Here is a 10,484-nt window from a genome sequence, read left to right on the forward strand (position 1 = left end):
CTTAGCATGTGTAGTTATATGTTTTTGTGAGAATAAGAAAATATGCTGCTTAATTTAAACGTGTTTCATTTTTTAAATAAACACATTTGTATTGTGTATTGTATTGCATTGTATAAATTGATAACATTTGAATTCTGATTTGATGATTTGACTTATAATGTGAAAATAATTTACTACGCAACAGGTGTCAAACTCAAGCTATATTGTTTTAACAAGTTGTGTAATTTATAAGAAGATGGTTGCTGTGTGTCTGTCTAGTTAGATTCTTGGGTCAACCTGTGCTTGTCATCCTGGTCCCTTGTGTTAGCCAATCAGCTCCTTCCATCCCTCGTTTTGTCCATTGTTTGTATTTTGTTCCCTGTTTCCTTTCAGTTCATTGTCCTTTACCCAAGTCAAGTTGCTGTTGGTGAGTCTATAGTTCAAATATCTTTTCCTCATGTTTGTTAAGTTTCTTTGATCTTTGTTGTTTTGGATTTCAATTTTTTTTTTGCCCACTACCTTTTTTGTCTGGTGTTGCCTAAAACCTTTTTGTCATTGCAGAAGTAATCCTGACTCATACCTGTTGATGATTCTCCAAAAGTAGAACATACGAGAACTGATTATCATAATAATGAAAATATTTTCTATTTTATTTCCCTAATTGGAACATAACTCATAACAGCGTATTCATCTGATTATATTATAACATTTCGGGCGAACGCGGCAAAGGGTGAAAAAAAAAAAGATGCTAGGCAAGAATCCACATCCATGTCAGTGCTGTGATGTCAAAAATGCCTGTCGTTTATTCAGACTCACAAAAAAAAAAAGATGACAAGCCTGGTAGCAGGGAATCACCGGCACCTCACCTCACGCTACAAACCGAGTGGTGTAGACCAGGATGTCGGAGAGACAGCTACGTATGTCCTTCTCATGCCAAGTCTGACCACTAATTGGTGGGAAGTCAGGGTGGCAACCAATACATAGGCACCTATGACATCATTTGTCAGCAACACACCTAAACAAAGAACCTATATCCCTTACATTTGTTACAATATGTTCACCGAATTCAAACGCAAATCTCTCTGCCTCGTCTGCAACACATCTGATTCAAATGATAAGAGAATCAGCAAAGTCTGCGGAAGCTGGATCCCAATCTTGATTATTTGAATCAGGTATGTTGTAGCAAACAAGTGATGGAAAACAGGCAGGACAGCAGACCTCGAGGAACAGGATTGAAGACCCCTGTCCTAAAATATTGATATATTCAACACTAATAGTGTTACGAACTTCTTACAGAGGGGACACATCCAGGAACAACTTAACTGCCCTAAATTGCACTGTGTTCATACAACTCAGCCAAAACCAACAGGAGCGTGTGGAATGTCTTTTCACGGACAAGAAAGTGGACAACCAGGGGACGGAGCTTGGAGCGTCAAGCGTAAGGCTTTACTAATTCCAAACCTACACCACCTATTCTGTTAACAGTGCTTCTCAATTATTTTGTTTTACGCCCCGCCCCCCCTTTGCAAGATGAGAACAATTCACTCACCCACCACACCACCCCTCCTCTGTCACAATTATAAACTATAGCATTTTCATTGCAAAATGAACCTACACCATAGAGTTACTAATTGCGGCGCACAATGGGCAAGGAGAGCGTCACTGCCAGCACTTTATTGTACTACGGCGGAAAAAAAGCATGTTCCCTAGGCTCACACGCGCCCCCCTCAGCATTGCGCAGCACCCCCCCAGGGGGGGTTTGCCCCACTATTTGAGAAGCACTGGGTTAACCAGTCCCAGATCTTCCACTTTTTTTAGAGCCACCAATGCAGTTTAGGTATTCTACTAGATTCTGTGCAATATTCTGTGCAACAGTGCGGTTAACTCCTGGAAGAGTCATGAGTGCCTCCTCAGATGACGTATTGATGTTCAGAAGCTCCTGGTTGACCAGAATGGTTCAAAAGTTACACACGGGGATGAATTTGTGCTTCTCATTGCTGAAATCGGTGGGGTCTTTGGAAAAGGAGCGATGGCAACCCAAACTCCCACCCATAACACAAGCAGGTCAGTGGGAGAGGAGTCTAAACTGGGAGTCACGGGCCAAAATAAACAAACACACCACATACACTAAAAATGTTAGTTACCTAAATACAATGTACATATGTATGCACTTTGTATCTTCTTTTACACGCTCTGATTTACAAATATCGCACAGACAGAGCATCTAGAAGGTAGTCCGTTACTATGTTGTATGAAATGCACTCTTTCTTGCACCCTTTAACACAGTTCACTTTGTGCAGATTCGTCCTTTTCTAAAGGTATACTGCCCTCACTAAACTTTTGCCTCCTGAAAAACTTTGGTTAGCCTCTACAAATACTGATGTGTCAACACTAGCACACATACCTTTGCACTAAGCATGTGACAAGGTACACATTGTTAGGCTACTTCCAAAAGGTTGAATGTTTGGTTATCGAACTAAAATACTGAACAACAAATGGACCTATTATGTACATTGTGATTTCATGAAATAATGATATTGCATTACTTTAAATTTCAATCGGGATGTCATGTGAAAATGATATCCTTGTTTGGAAGAGGATGACAAATTCAAAAAAGTGCACTTTTGTTTTTAAAACCCTGTATCATATGGGGTTGTAATGTTTCTGGTTTCATTCAAATCTGACTACAGATTGGGCAACATAATGTAAATATGTATTTAATTTTATAAAGGGACAACGTTTGGATCCTGACTTGATTCGTGCGAAAAGATTTTTTCCGAAGTACAATACTTTTGCAACTAGATTGTATGAGCAAGTCTTGGAATTTGTCACCAACCAAATGCAAATTACCAGGGAATAATCCCTTAATTAACAAAACTGACTCAATGCAAGTTCGTTTTTATCTAAAACAAGGACCCTTGTGAGGAGAAGCGGTACAGATAATGGATGGATGGTGTCATGATTTGTATTTGTTGTTTTTGAGTTATTTAGTTTTACGTGTTTCCTTGTTTAGTGTTTGTCTTGTGCTCTGATTGTGTTCACCTGTGCTTGTCGTCTCACTCCCGAGTGTGAACCAATCAGCTCACTACACCCTTTGTGTCTTGTCCAGGTGCTCCTCGTTGTCTCATTACTGTGTTTGTATTTAGTACCCTGGTTGCTTTCATTTCTTGTTGGTTCAATATTTCCTGTTGCTGTCAGTGTCCAGGTCCGCGTCCTTCCTGCCTGTCTCACCAAGTTTAGTTTAGTCAGTCGTGTTTTGTTCGAGTCTCTTGTTGTGCACTTTTTGATATTTTAGTTTTTCCGAGTTCCTTGTTTGCCTTTTGTTTTTGTTTAATAAATACCCTTTTCGTTACCCACTCCTCACTTCCCTGCGTTTGGGTCCTCCTCAACCTCAACCCTAGTGATGGGTCCAGCGACACTGAGGCGTCGATGCGCGCGCCGAGTTTCCAGGGCTAACCCCGTGTCGGTGCACGTACCGCTTTAAGAAAGTCACGTGACCACTACCAGAATCGTGTCGACCGACACAGCGGTCGCGCGCCAAACTGTGTTCATAAGGAAGCGCATCTGTCAACAGGATGGACGCTCAAAACAAGCATCGAGTTATTGGCGCGTTACATTGCGTTAAAGATCCGCAAGATGGAAGACGTCACTGTTGATGCGCACTCAGAGGTGCAGCGCTATATGTCAGCAGGACACGTTGCACGTACGGAAGACCCGCTCTTATACTGGACGTCCATGGAGGCAACGTTCCCTCACCTATTTATATTAGCCACACAGGCGTTGTGCACACCGGCCTCTTCAGTGCCTTGTGAGAGGATTTTCTCAAAGGCGGGGGAAATTGCCTCAAAAAAAGAAATAGACTGAATAACAAAACGCTGGAGAAACTAATTTCTTTTGAATAAAAATCTTTAATTACAATGAGTCCATTGTCATTCACAACACTTTTACTTGGGCATTCAGACAGATGTTCTCTTAATTTATCAACTGCGTCTCGAATATCAAAGATTTTTTTATGAAATTGCGTGTATTTAAAAATAATGTGAAAGCAAATGCCTAATCAGAACCAGAAATCCCTTTGTCATTGTACTCAAGTGTGCAACGAGATTAGAGAGCACCCCTCTCCAGTGCAATACAACAATAATTCAGTTAGATTAGATGAATAAGAGAATAATTAGTGCGATAATACGAAATAGAATATATAAAAACACATCACGTCGCTAATCAATGGAATTGGATAAAATTAGTTTGACAGATCAGTGTCAGATGACCCTGTCAAATGTTTCCTGCAAGTCCACCAGGTGTCAGGATTCAGCAACACAGTGTCAACACAGTGTCAATACATTGTGTCACTGTGTCGAAACGATACAGGATGCCTCATCTACCCATCACTACTCAACCCGCTACGTGAGTAAATGTATTTCTGTTAGTTTTTATTTAGCATTTTTTTTTCTCTGCTGCATGCTGCCGAATTGGCATTAAAAACGAGGATATGTACTCAATGGCCTTTCCTGGACAAATAAAAGTTACATGAAAGTGAGGAAAACACTATAAAATTTTCAGTGTAGAGCTTTTTAAAATTGGGATGGTAACTTTTAAATCAAGGAAGGTGCGTCAAAGATGATGACAATACAGATGCTCGAATTAGGAGCCAGGAAGTTATACAAGCTTATGGCGTCCCTCCAGATTCTGAGCCACCAATATTGAACAGGTCTCTCAATTTCCACTGTTGTTTATAGAAACTGTTATATTGCTTGCTGGCCAATAACGTTCTCTTTGTTCAAAAAGCTTGTTTCAGCAGTCTTCTTCAATATCAGCCATTGAAATGGGGAGTGAGACATGCCTGTTGGGGGTGGTATTTGGGTTATAATGGGGCAGTTATTACAAAACGTGTGGGCAGAACTGGCTGAAATTTGTGATGGTGTGGCAGTGCCATCGAAATGTAGTTTATTATTTTTTCATTATTATTAAATGTGTAGGTGCGAAAGGGAGTAAGAGTGTATTTAATAGTGATGGGGAGGAATGCCTGCATTACTCCTACTCACCTCTAGGGGCACAAACCTCGATAAATCAGTCTTGAAATATGAAGGGGGCCACAATAAAATAAGTAGTGAGGTCCTTCACCAAAATAGAGGTTAAAACTTTGACCTAGACACACGCAAAATTCACACTGGACAATGTATGTGGACAATGTTTATTAACTACAACTGTAACTAACCATATTCATATTTTGTGGACAGCAGTGGTGATTTTGTTTATTGTATTTTATTTTCATTTAAAATTTGCATTGAAAGGTTCTACTTCCGGTTTAAGCTATGTGCTTTTATTTTGAATGTGAACTTCCTGTTTAGTATTGTTCACACTTAAGGTAAATTGACGAAGAGTACGGCAAAAAGTTTCATATTAAGCCTCAGAAAACGGACGTTTATTTTTCTAGCACCCCCTCCGAAGAGGCAAAAGGTGTGTAAACGATGGATATAAGTATTTTGTGTTTGTAAATATTAAGTGTTGAATGTGAAATATGGCAGCTAATTGTAAGCATATGTTTTGAACTGTGTTTCAGCTCTTTCGGTGATTCGGTTTTAAGGTTACACGGTTATGGATACATCTTGCTCAAAAATAAACCACAAAATCATCAGTAAAGTCTCATCCTTGGTTCGGAGGGCATGCTACAACAACTATTGAAATATACAATACTACAAGATTCTTGTGCTATGGCAAGCTAAATAAATGAAAAGCAAAAAACAAAGCACATGAGAAATGCATGGGAAGTAAGGCATGGCGAGGCAAGGCAAAACAACTCATCGTGCTTTACACAAAAGACAACACCTAGAAGCAATTGCAAACACAGCAGTTAACAACATTCAAAAGCAAAGCTGAGAAAACAAAAGTAGCTTACAAAAATTATTAAAATGTATGTTGACATTTAAACACAGTAACAGAAAACTTAAACATTTAAGAGTAAAGTAAAAAATAAAAGTGGTTCACTAAAATATCTTAAAGAATAAAAAAATACTTCAAATTGTTTGGAGGACCTTTGTAGTGTATTTTCATACACTCTAACATATGGAAGCTACTATTTTTTCTTTTACTTCTACCATGGCGGAGCTGTTAGTTCCAACTGTTGGTTGGGTGAATGGTTACTCTTATGTTGAGCCCCAAATACAATGAGTTACGGCCCTGATATGTACCGGGCCTCAACATAGTTTATGTCAGGTCAGGGATTTTGACAGGGGTCCCTGACATCGCAAGGGATGAAGATACAGGACTAGGTCCCAGTTTAGCCAAGGAGCGCCAAGAGGGGAGTCCACACTTGTTCTCGTCTTGAGGGTTTTGGATGGCCACGTAAGGGTAACTAGGATGAGAATGCATATGCAACAAGGGAGAACTGGATATTTATATAAGAAGGGAAGGCTCGAGAGGGGGCCACCTTTCTTTTGGGGAACTTCTGGCCTCAGTTGCTTTGATAAATAAAATCTTTTTCCAACCATCGGTGTGTCCCAGAAGTTTTTTACATCGCCAATCCAGCCTTGCTTTGCGACCCGTCCGGAGGGAAGCTGAGCCAGACCCGCACATCAACAGCAAAATATACCACACCTTAATCAAAGGTTTGAGGGGGAAAAAAAGCAAAGTTTTAACCTGGATTTAAACGCATTTACACACTTTCAATTGGTAGTAGATTGCAACTTTATATCCGCTATCAGGGAATATTTTACGACAATATGTGCAGGAAAAAGGTTTTTCTCCCGTGAGGGTAGTTGTGTGACATTTTAAAGTTTTCTTCGGAGTGAATCTTCGATCGCAAACTGAGCACGCATAAGGTTTCTCTCCAGAGTGTCTCCGCATGTGTCCTTGTAAGCCTTTTTTCTCTGTGAAGGTTTTTCTACAGATTGAGCAGGAAAAGGGTTTCACACCAGTGTGTATTATGTTGTGTCTTTTTAACTGGGCCTTGTGAGAGAAACTTTTGCCACAGTCTGCGCAGGCAAAACGTTTCTCCTCAGCATGTGTTGTTGCATGTCTTTTTATCCCCTGCAAGAGAAGCTTTGACCACAAACTGAGCACGCAAAATCTTTCTCACCAGTATGTATCCGCATGTGTTGTTTTAAACCTCTCTTACAAGTAAATACTTTACCACACTGAGAACATTTCCAGGGTTTGTTGTCAGTGTGACATGTCATATCATCAACAGCAGCAGCCCAACTACAGGAACCACCTTCACGAGGTGTTGGGCCCAACGAAGAGTTCCTGGCAACAAGGAGATACAATTGGCCCGAATTATCTCGTTGCTCAACAACAACAACAATTAACAGCAGCAGTTGGAGCAGCGTGACGAGCGTGTGACGAGTCGTCACAATCCGATAGTCGAACTAAGAGGCTGTCTGCTAGTGAACCTTCACATTGGTCACCTTCTGTTGTCATGCGTCCACATGAGCTGCTGTTTGAAGGCTTCACCCTTCTGCTCGTTTCACTTTGACCTCCTTAACTTATCAAACGGACACCAGTGGTCGGCAACTTGCAGATATCCTCCCCCTCCTCTTCCTTTTTGATGTAGGGGGGCTGATCCCCCTCCTGTTTCACGCAAGGGTTCTGTGACTCCTCTTTTTTAATGTAAAGGGACTGCTCCAACTCTCCCTCTTTCAAGTGGGGGACATCTTCATCCTTCTGTTCCTCTTTAAGGTGAGGGAGCATTTGCTCCTGTCGCTCAATACGACCTTCACCGTTATCTGCAAGACACAAGACAAACACACATGGTATTACGGTTATTTGATTCAACTAAAGTTTATGTGCATAGCACCTTATAGCACAAATTATAACAAGGTTCTTAACGGTAGCAATAAAACTAGACCACTCCAAATCCCGTTTTATATAATATTCTTAAGAAGTGGAATAAAACTAAGCACAGAGTCGAAAACAACACCCAATTTTTTAACTTGAAGGATTAAAACATAATGCTTTGGGACCTCCAAGTTTTAGGTCTGATAACTAAAAAATCTGTTTTGTCCTTGTTGAGCTGCAGGAAATTTGCTGCTTTCCAGGACTTAATGTCTAAAATACAGTTAAAAAGGATATGAAGTGATCCTGGATCATGAGGAGACACGGCAATGTAAAGCTGAGTATCATCAGCGTAACTATGAAAACTAATTCCGTGTCATCTGATGAAGTTTCCTAGAGGCAGCACATACAGATTAAAAAGTGATGGCCCGGAAATTGAGCCCTGGGGAACACCACAGGCCATGCTGTGTCTAACTGACGAGGAGTGCTCACCCAGCGTGAAAAGAAATTCTCTACAGGTCAAGTAAGCTTTAAACCAGTTTAAAACAGTGCCTGACAGGCTGAACGTATTGCGTCTTTTGAAAACAATCTGGTACTCTACCGTGTCAAATGCTGCACTTGGATGCAGAAAGACCAGGACAGACGGCATGCTCTGATCTACATTTATTCGAATATCATTCAAACCCTTGATCAGGGTTGATCTGTACTGTGATTCATAAGAACACCGGATTGATATCTTTCATATATATCATGTGTTCTCATAAAATCATTCAATGGAAACTACTTTCTCTAAAATCTTGCTTAAAAACGGCAGATTGGATACTGGTCTATCCTTGTTACGAACTTCAGTGTCCAGATTGCTTCCCTTCAGAACAGGTTTAACAATAGCTGTCTTAAAAGAGTTTGGAAAAACTCCTGCCTGAAGAGAATAATTTACGCAAACTATTAAGAACATCTATAGTTAAATATTCAAAAGCTGATTTTAAAAAGCTGTGCCCGAATAGGATCAAATGGGCAAGTTGTTATTTTTTAGCAGGGAACTAATCTTCTCCAGGCCATTAGCATCAACCAGGGCAAAACTGTCCAGCGTTACCCCGAGATTGTAGTTTTACCTTAATTTGTCATTTCTTTGCTCTTTTTTTTTTAGTCCGGAGTGTGATTGTCACTCTGTGTTAAGAGGGAACTCCAATCACTATGTACCAGCTGAGATTGAACCTCTGTGATTCCCATACGGTAAAAGTACTTTTTTTCCTGTAATTTGGATAAAATAAAAATCTCATATATGATCATTAATTATCTTAAGACAGGAGTATTAATTGTTTATTTGTCTTTTTATTGTTCCTTTCTCTGATTCTGGAGTGAGAATGTTGCGTGCTATATATACCACCAGTATTGTTTTCGTCAATGATGACAATGACGAATAATATTCCGTTAACGCCACTTTCACGACGATAACGAGACATGACGAGCTAAACCAGGTTCTTTGATGACGAAACATGACGTGAATTTCTCGTTGACGAGACGGGGCGGGACGAAATTGTTAGCGTGTGGTTCGTCAGACGTTCAAAATGTATGGCATCCCTTCCTATTGTACATATCGTCTGTCTTTCAAAAATGCAATGCTAGTGCAACCTATCTTTCGTTTGGGCACGCCCACCACCGGGACGACAAGCAGGGCGCATGCGCCACGCACACCGTTTTACACACTAACACAACAAGACACGCTTGTAGTTGTGCGCCTCTGCTCACACACACCCCCACGCACACACGCACACACACTTTTGACCTTGCAAAACCTCTGTGGCACACTTTTTTTCTTTGTACGTGCGTGCGCGTGCGTGTATGTTTTCCAATTAGTTTGTCCAAGTCTTTGTCTTTGTCGGTGCTCATGTTCACGATGTCTCTCAAAAACTCTCCTGCCTATACTCCTCCACATGCATAGTTGGGAGGAACGCTTAGTTCCTGTGCAGACATTCTGTTCTTGTCACCACATAGCACAATGTAATAAAGTGGAGCAAAGCAGTTCCAAAATAGCCAAAAGACTTGGAACATGAAATCAGTCATCAGCATTTGGGAACAATGAGACTCGGAACCTGCCCATGCTGGAAGTGGAAACATTAATTGCCACACATTAGCATGTTCCAAATGTCTCCGGATGGAACGCAAGAAAAGTGCTCAGTTTGACTTCTATTGTCTTAGTGTCTTAGAAGACAGAGAGAGGAGAGACCGAATCCTTAACTGACACTTGTCAACGTTGTGTTACTCGTTACTCGATATGGCATGATTCCATATTGCCCTGTTTGTTGAAGGGGAGCGCAACGGCCTGCGTTTGTTGCGGACTTTGTTGTCCTGTAGCGCCACCCTGTGGTCACCACTTGAAACGAGTCTCCAACTTCAAGAAGACATTGAACCATGACAAAGGCATTGAATGATGCTACACATTTTAGACTGTTGGGTAACAAAAACAAACAAACAATAACAAAAACCCACTTCGGTCAAAAGGTGGACCAACCGAGGTCTGTGTCTCTTTTGGTCCTTGGTTATTACGTTTGGAAACAAATTTTAAAAATAGAAAAACGACTGGTTATTTGATTTTCATTTTCATCTCGAAACAACTAAATTGATATACAGTTTTATATTTCTTCTACTGACCAGGAGGTGGCGATATGTACTGGAATGCTCAAGCCTATTTCACGAATGCTAATTAAGCTTGGGGAAAATGGTTGATGCCCTTC

Source organism: Idiotropiscis lumnitzeri, chromosome 16, assembly GCF_059441095.1.
Source record: "Idiotropiscis lumnitzeri isolate Australia: NSW breed Sydney's pygmy pipehorse chromosome 16, RoL_Ilum_1.0, whole genome shotgun sequence".
Classification (NCBI taxonomy): domain Eukaryota; kingdom Metazoa; phylum Chordata; class Actinopteri; order Syngnathiformes; family Syngnathidae; genus Idiotropiscis; species Idiotropiscis lumnitzeri.